The sequence below is a fragment of the Palaemon carinicauda genome, chromosome 14, assembly GCF_036898095.1.
Source record: "Palaemon carinicauda isolate YSFRI2023 chromosome 14, ASM3689809v2, whole genome shotgun sequence".
NCBI classification, from domain to species: Eukaryota; Metazoa; Arthropoda; class Malacostraca; order Decapoda; family Palaemonidae; genus Palaemon; species Palaemon carinicauda.
The window spans coordinates 95,064,289-95,074,288 of record NC_090738.1 but is presented as its reverse complement, the minus strand read 5'-3'; positions in this window follow the sequence as shown (position 1 = coordinate 95,074,288).

Here is a 10,000-nt window from a genome sequence, read left to right as displayed (position 1 = left end):
TTTACAACCACCTTTCCAGAAAACCGCAAATGCAATTAAACTTACATCAATTTCATCTTATCCTCTATTTTAACTTACACAATTTTACTTTATTACGTTAAAAATAAAAGTTTCTGAATACACGATGAGACAAATCTCCTTGGTAGGGTGTTTTATTCCGTACTGTTTTACATCTATGAATAATTCAGTATAAAAAGTGCGCTTATTTTATTTTCATTAAAAATGGCACGAAAGTCTCAAACAAATATCTGATAAGTTAATTCTTTAATTTTTAAGCAATAATAAATATAATATTTGATGAAATTTTTTTTTTTATTTATCATTATCTTTAATTTATACGTATATTCTTGTTACCGAAATTTTATTTTCAAATATAAGTAGTCTCAATACTCGTTATGGTATGAAATATGAGTCTAATTTCTATATAATAAGATATTTAAGCAATATTGGCTGAATAGAGACAAAAAAAATATCTTACGTAAATAATATTTTAAATTTAATTCACATACATTGTACATTAATCTTTCTTTTATATCAAAGGTCACAAAATAAAAAATGTAAACCTTTAGTAAACATTTCTTAAGTATTCCATGTACATTTCTCATCAATTATCAGTCATTTATGTTCTATGTAATTGTTACATGGAAAAGTTGTTTAGGCCAGTATGTACCATTTTTCTTTCATTTGCCTTTTGACAAGTAAAAAATAAATGGTTAGTGCGTGACTTTAAATACAATATAGTCGCTATATATTCATGAAAAATTATAACCGAGAAAGTAAGTTGATTTCCTACTAAGGAATTTAAACAATTGTCCATGTCCTTTGCTTACATGATATTTAAACTTCCTTAACCTTTTAAAGCAATTCGAAATTTCCATTGAAAGGTGAGGAGCACATATCCCAGATTTTTCATGGATCGATATTTGATTGATTGATTGATTTTTTTTTTATTATCGTAGTTTTGAAAATATTTTTAATACCTATACTATAGTTTTGCTATTTTACTGCATTTTAGAGCCAAATTCACCTACGTTAGCCATACATTCCTAACGCATATATTTCATAATATTCAAACGTTATCATTCCCTGAAAAAGGAAATTATTAACCAAAATAAAAATACATACGGATAAATAATATAGTTTCTACAAAGAAAGATGGATATATAGAGAGATAGATAGATAAATAAATAGAGAGATATATAGCTAGATAAAGAGGGGAGTGACACGGAAAAAGACAAGCGTTCATAAGCACGTTTAGTTTGGAATGAGAAGTCATATCCATCAGGATTTGAAAAATAGTTGTTAAAACAATGGATTCAGAGAAGAAAAGAACTTGGGCTTAGGCCTGACTCAGCCATGTTCAACTGGTGTTGACATGGAACCCTTCTCCACATCAGCCAAGGAGGCTCTCTCTTGATTTATTGCTGCTACTACCGAGATCTGTACTTGTAGCAGCTGTAACACCCGTCGACATGTGCTCTCACTCAGGCTTTTCAAATGCAAATAAAATATTCTATTGGTAGAGGAAAATATCCTGGAAGCTCAATTGCTCTCGAAGTCACCAATGAAGATTTTGGGTAAATATGAGCTAGAGAATATATTTTAGTATTTTGAAAAAAATTTGAAATTTGAAGTTTTATATTGAACGAATCATCTTTTGCTTTATTTATGATTGATATCGAACTTTGAAACCTGCCTAAATGTGTCTGCTATTAATAGTCCAGGAAATCATACAGAAGAAGAAGAAGAAGAAGAAGAAGAAGAAGAAGAAGAAGAAGTAGTAGTAGTAGTAGTAGTAGTAGTAGTAGTAGTAGTAGTAGTAGTAGTAGAATTTATGTATAATAGCGTATAAAAAAGGCAAAAAAAAAAACCTCTCGTTTTCTTTTACTTCTAAAGTGCTGATATAACTGTAAATGATAATTAAACTTATTTTCTTATATATTTCATGCATGAGTTATAAATTATAACATAATCAAAACAAATTGCAAATAAGGAATCAGTGGAAACCATTTATAGTGCGAAATACAATAATCCATCTATGAAAATTCAGTCATTTAATTCCATGGACTTAATTAAGTTTTCTTTTTTGTGTGGTGGGGGGAGGGTGGGGTTGGATTTCATGCGATTCATAATAAGCAATCTTCTAGCAGTGGAATCGGAAATATTCGATTTCAAAACTGGACCATTTTGCTGACGAAATGACCATTGACATCTGCCAGATTCATGTTGTGGGCGGGACCTAATTACGGTCTGTCAAATCTACTTTTTTTTTTTCTCCAAAAGGGAGAACATTTGTAAATGTGTGAATTCGCTAGAATACAATTTCTTTAAAGGTTTCATCATCCTATTCATACTGTAATCTCGAAAACCTAATTTTATCATATACCGACACTGTTTTAGATTTTTTCTTTCATCCCGTTTTGAAAACATACGTCAAGACGGTCAGATGTCTTTCTTGATATGCTAAAATAAAATCTTCAGTTAAGGCTGCAGATATGTAATTGAAAATGGATGGTAAAATAGTTTATATAATTCTTTATATACAGTATATTAAAAATCTCAATGATAAGATAAACACTGGCGATATTTCAAGTACAGAAATGAAGAAAGATAAATTGTGTAATTTTTCCTTTTCATCTATTTAGCGCTGATACTAAGGATAATTGAAGGGTTATAGTATGATTCACAAGGTTTAGTTTTTGTTAGATGAAGAAGCAGAATCTGCAGCCGATATTGTCTGTTTAAGTTATATATAATATATACATAAATAGTACATATTCATAGCAGTCGTTGGGATTTGAAAACAACATTGAATTAGATTTATCATATATAAACTATAAAAGCTTCATAAAAACAAGAGGAAGAGAAGCAATGTAGAATAGCGTGCCAGAGTGTACCCTCAAGCAAGGGATTCTGTAGTATCCTTCTCCTAGAAGAGCTGCTTACCATAGCTAAAGAGTTTCTTCTACCCTTATCAAGAGGAAAGTAGCCACCGAACAATTACCATGTAGTAGTTAAGCCTTTGAGCAAAGAAGAATTGTTTGGTAATCTCAGTGTTGTCAGGTGTACGAGGACAGAGGAGAATGTGAAAAGAATATGCCAGACTATTCAGTGTATGTGTAGGCGAGAAAAAATGAGCCGTAACCAAAGAGAGGGATCCAATGTAATACTGTCTGGCCAGTCAAAGGATCCAATAACACTCTAGCGGTGATATCTCAACGGGTGGCTGGTGTCCGGGCAAACCTACTACCTCTAACGGTTATTACCGATGATCTTTACTGAAGATCACTGAAACTAAAAGTTCTATTGTAGTATTGAAGAATTACGATACAAAAGTTTTGTTAGCGACTTTTTGTCAAAACATAGACCTAAACATTAGATGTTTATTTAAAGGTCTTTAATTCTGCGAACTTGGAACTTGAAGACAGTAACTCGCTACTCTATATATAAGCTACATGTATAAATCTTAAGGATAATTCTTAACATACACTTCGGATTAAAAAAAAAATGTATAAACAACGAATAATCTTATAAAGCTATGTACGCAGATCTTATGTGGAAGACCTAGAATTATATCATATATGAAAACTTATATCCTTCACGAATGTCGTCTATATCTCAGTGTACTTCTGAAAAACAAAAAAAAATATATTTCTAAAGATAAGAGTTCACCCGTTTCAATAAATAGCTTTATCAGGATCACAAACAGCCACCACAAAGGCTTAATTACATCTAGAATCGCACCCATCAAGGTTGTATTTTTATTGACTAGGTTGATTAACTCTTAAGGGTTGTGGTAACATATTTGAACGACTCTGCCTGAAAATCTGTTTAATGGGATTTCAACCCCCGCTTCAACTCTATAGTTTTTTCCAATGTTTGCAACCTCACCATCCTTGTGAACGAAGGATCGAGGATTAGGGGAGCGTATAGGTCTCCTTGCTGGGTCATAAGCAGCCATTGCCTGGCCTCCCTGGTTCTACCTTGAAGGAGAAGAGGCTAAGGTACTTATATGTATATATCAGGCATTGTCCTGTTCCTCAATCCGGACATTCATTCGTGACCTTTAAACCTTTAAACTCACAAAAGATAATTATGATGCTTCATATATTTTATCAGCCTTTATACGATATGTGTAAACAGACTTTGGTTTCGCAAATCTTTTGAGTGAAAAGCCACGTTCTGTTTTAAGTTTTTTTTATTTTTGTATCTATACTTTCTTCATAGATATAATGGAAACATATCCAAATAGTTTTTCTTTTCGCTGAAAGAATTGTTACTATACTAAAATTTTTTAATGGTGCGTATTTGTACCAACTCGCAAGGGTGACCTTTTAGCTCGGAAATGTTTCCTACTAGCTGACCGGTGTGAGAACACTAATTCTAACCAATCAGCTATTAGGAAACTTTTCCATGCGAAAAGGGCACCTCTGCGAAACGGTGCAAATGCTCTTTATTTTAAACAGACATAAGATACAAAACGGTACTGTATCATAAGATTAATTAAAGTGACAAGTTGTGTTTTTACCTCTGCATCTATATTGTATGTTATAAAATTTACATTATTACATGTGTTGCTTATTTTTTATTTCGTATGAACAGGCTAGCATTACTGTTGAAAAATTTAGGTAATCATTGTTCATATGAAGTACCTCTAATTTTAGCGATGCTGCGTATTGATCATGAGAAAATGACGCAGGGGTTTTTAATGTGCACGCCTCATGATGCAGTTTCCAAGTGCAGTGAGTGTGACACTATTTTAATCAAACTACGTGTTCTATACTATTGTGAAGTTTTGTGAAGGCAAATGTATTGATAATTTGGTAAGTAAATTTTATCTGACCTTTTATCGGATTCGGAAGAGCATTTCTGTTTTTAGGAAGCAAAGGTTTTATATATAAGATTTGAATTTCTATTTATAACTGATCTTCATCTCATGATTTAATTTCTATCTCTTATATTCAGTTTAGGTTTTTTATTTATTGAACTTTATATACATAACATATTCCTTCCCCAGTTTAGTCGGGCCAGCTCTTGATGAGTTGAGCTTGATTAATTAAAAGTTTAAAGATCGCTCGTGAATGGAAGAGACAACGGAAAGTGACAATGCCCTAACAGGACAATGCCCGAGAAGATTACTATATATCCATATGAATTATCGTCAAAGCCCCTTTTCCACCACACCTAGGACTAGGGAGGACCGGCTATGGATGCTTGTGACTGAGCATGTAGACCTTTAGGCTCCCCCAAACCGCCGCATCCTTAGCCCACAAGGATGGTGAAGTTGCAGACACTATAAAAAACTATCAAGTTTCAGCGGACTCGATCTCCCATCCAGCATAACGCTAGGCAGGAGCCTATCTAGGCTGGTAAATCTCCTCCTTTTGGTAATAATAATAATAATAATAATAATAATAATAATAATAATAATAATAATAATAATAATAACAATATAATAATAATAATAATAATAATAATAGTAATAATAATAATAATAATAATAATAATAATAAAAATATTGAAAATAATAATAATAATAATAATAATAATAATAATAATGATAATAATAATAACTTAAAAGGAGCATAAAATGATTGCCTATAGGGAGTTCGTTATTAATGTTTTAGCTGTCCATTGGCTTAACTCAAATCATAGAATCTGTTTGTCGGAGGCTGAGACAGTAATCCGCCTTAATTAATCTGCCCAAAGAGATATTTTGGAATCAATTTAATTACCCGTACCCCAGGTCACAATCTAATCCCAAGCCACTGTACGTTTTTCTTTATTCGTGTACAATCCGCTTTTCTTAAATATCAGACACCATCAAGAAGCTGATCGCTAAAGGAGCCCTTATCTGCAAGTATTGATCATGATAGATTCTTTTCAATTATCCTTTTCGTAGCTGTTACACATTTTAAGTTTATCACGCACCATCTGCCATGATTGCTACATAAATATATATGTGTGGGTTTGCATGTCTGTGTACACACATATATATATATATATATATATATATATATATATATATATATATATATATATATATATATATATATATGCATATATATATATATATATATATATATATATATATATATATATATATATATATATACATTTAAACATGCATATGCATATTGTTGTATGAACTTTCTATAACATCCAATTAACCCTTTTACCCCCAGGCTATTTGGAAATTTCCAAACCTTAACCCCCAGGGGGTTATTTTTTTCCCAGCACATTTTGCAGAATATTTTTTTAAAATTGCTCTAACAGCCTTAATTTTTGTCATAGAGAGGTCAGGTTGGTCTCATTCTCTTGGAAAATGCCTGAATTTTTTCAAATAATCATCAAAAATATGAAAAAAAAAAAAATTTATAGCATATTTTTGCAAGGACGTACCGGTACGTCCATGGGGGTAAAGGGATGGCTTTTGTGAAACGTACCAGTACGTCCCTTTGGACGTAAAAGGGTTAAGAACAGAAAACGTATTTAAAACCTCCCATTACATGAAGAAAGAAAAATAATTAGGAAATCTCCTTCGGTAACAATAACCTTCTATATTGGAATCTGTTTTATCTATAGCAATGTCAATATTACCGTTGGATTCAAAATCCCCATTTAACATTTGCATTTTGATTTATTCATAAAATAAATAATTCATGGTGGTTATACCCCTGGAATAAGGTTCAGTTTCTCCATATAATGAGGACAGTCATAATTATATTCTTTTATTGAGCTTAGGAGCTGCAGTTTTATCTCCTTTAGGTATGTAGATCAGTATTATGACCTTAATGCAAGGATATCGTGAGATCATATTCAATTACGAATATTGTATGATCCCTTCACGATTCTTTGTATAATATTGATCCCAGTCTCTTTCTATATAATATACACTGAATTGGAACGAAAACATGTAACTCCCATTCAAATCTCTCACTAAACGGAACAATGCCTCTGATGAACTAAATAAGATCACTCTCTAAGTCTGGTTTTGTTTATTTATTTTGCAGTTATGAAATGATTCTCAGTAGCCTACTTAATGCACTACAATGTAGGAGAAAAAGAGGCTTAACACTTTCATTGTATAATGAGTCAATGGCAATTTAAGAAATTTTTCATACCTTTGGTCCTGAGTTCAAACCATCTCAGGTCTGAAAGATTCCATTGAAGCAAGTCCTACCGTTCTTGTGAGCTAAAGATTGATCAGCTGAATACAATGAAGGGTAAAGTATTAAGATAACCTAAACCTATCACTATGGTCGATACCAAACTACTGCACAACCCTTACAAAGCATAAATAAGTACGAGAATCTGTGATGTTCAAGAAAACGGGTGGGGCTTTCGGAACATTCCTAAAATAACTTTCCAAGAAAGTCAGACCATTTAAGCCCTTGTACCATCTCCAAAACAGAAAGATCTGTACTCTGATGATTGTTATATCCACACAAACATACACACATACACACACATACGAACACACACACACACACACACGCACACACACACACACACATATATATATATATATATATATATATATATATATATATATATATATAATGCTTAATTTATAAATGTATATGTGTATGTTTTTATGTATATGTAACTTAACTCATATATAAATATATATACATATATACATACATATATATATATATATATATATATATATATATATATATATATATATATATATATATATATATATACAAAATATACAATAATCAATTAAATCTATCTAGCATATTGTGAAACTTTCTATAAAGGATGCGTATATATATAGATATATATATATATATATATATATATATATATATATACATATATATATATATATATATATATATATATATATATATATATATATATATATATATATATATATATGTATAAGTATGTATATATATATATATATATATATATATATATATATATATATATATATATATATATGTATATATATATACGCATCCTTTATAGAAAGTTTCACATTGCTAGAGAGAGCAAATATCTAATAGATTTATTGTTATGTATATTTGAACCATTTCACCACTCTATCACTGGAATATGAAAGGGATATGCTTTATGAATATTAATGGAACCCCTGTGTGTGTGTATCCCGCGTATGGCAGGTGTCTGCAACCCTGCCACCAAACCAAACGTCCATCTCTTAAATGGCTACAATTCCTCTCGGTTTTAAACACACGAGGAAACCCTTCTGTTTTAATATCAAATGATGGCTGAGCCTCCATGAGGAGTCTGGAATTAAATGGCCGCCATTCCCAGCGTCATGAATCCCATTATTATCGATATCAACGTAAATTACCCGTCTGTGATTTATGGCAGGAAATTACGCTTGAATTTTAATCTAATGTTCCTCCTTCATGGTGCGCATAAATAAACAAACGCAAATCATAAGTACAATGAACTTCATCGTCAAATGATGGTTTTTATAATGACAGAGGGTTGGAATGGAAAAGTAAAAGTGAGAGTCTGGTTAGAGAATTTATAAGAATTGTAATCGGTAAAATTTTCTAATTTCTGTAATCATCTATATTTGTTTTTAATGAAACCATTGTGTTTATTAGGAAAAAGAATCACACATTAACAAACAGATAGTTAAATTGCAAACTAGTATGAGCACTCAGTAGAGTGCATACTTCGCCATGATAACAGGATAATCAATTGAATTATTTACCTTTAGGCACTATTCCTGCAAATCACATAAATATTGACTATTATATAGCAAAAAGACGTTTTTCATCCTTTTTTGTGACCTAACCCTTGAGCATACACCTGCTCATTACCAAAATCTAATAAAATTGCCCTTGGATCATGGCCAATCATCCCACCAAATTTCATGACATTTACCCACGACATAGCATAAAGAAATCTTTTCCCTTTTTTTGACCTTGACCTTCTTCATATTGTATATCTTAAGATAAGCAATTGAATTATGCAAATTTTTGGCACTTGTTTTATGAAAATCGAATGAAACTTGACCACGATATTGCAAAAAGACATTTTTGACCTTTTTGTTGCCTTGACCTTGACCTTTGATCCAATCACTGAAAAATCTAATCAAATTGTAATTGGATTATGGCTAATCAACCAACCAAATTTCATGAGATTCCGTTAAACTGTTTTAGAGTTATGCAAATAACAAACACACACACGCACAAATATATAAAATCAAAGCATAACTTTCGCCGCTACGAAGTTGGTGAAGGTAATAAATGTTTTTGAATGTTTCTCTAAATATTTCTTTTTCTTTTAATCACAAAAAAAATCTAGACTAATATAACAGCTTTGAAAAGGTATTACATAAAAAAAAAAAAAAAAAAACAAGGTAGAAGTGTTTTAAATGAAAATTACATTTAATTCACAGAAACTTGAATGAGGCATGTAGAAGAAAATAATAATAAAAAAAAAAATCTGTAACCAATTGAATTTATGGTAAAGCACGAAAACTAAAAATAAATAGAACAGGTATTTGGTAGAGGACATACCATCGCCTATATAATGTGGTTTATCACAAGATGCACATTTTAATTAGGGAAATTTATTACTAGTTTCATACAAATCAGATAGAGATTGGCCATGATATGGAAAAAGGACGTGTTTGACCTTTTCGAGATCCTGCCCTTGATTTTTGACACACTCACTCCTAAAATCTAATCAAATTGTCCTCGAATCATGGCCAATCATCCCATTCATGGAATTCGGTCCAATAGTTTTCGAGTTAGGTGAATCAGAAACACATAGACATACATACAAAAATATACGCCTATCAAAACATGACCTTCGCGACGAAGTTGGCGAATGTAATTATGATGAGATGAACTTCAACTAATGAAATATTCACGATATCATTTATTTCATAGTTTTGAAAAAAATGCTAAAAATAAAATAAATTAACAAAATAATCGTATTATAGTTTTAAATAGCCTCAAATCTTTCAATTAAAAGTTTGGATTACTTGTAAAACCGGTCTAAC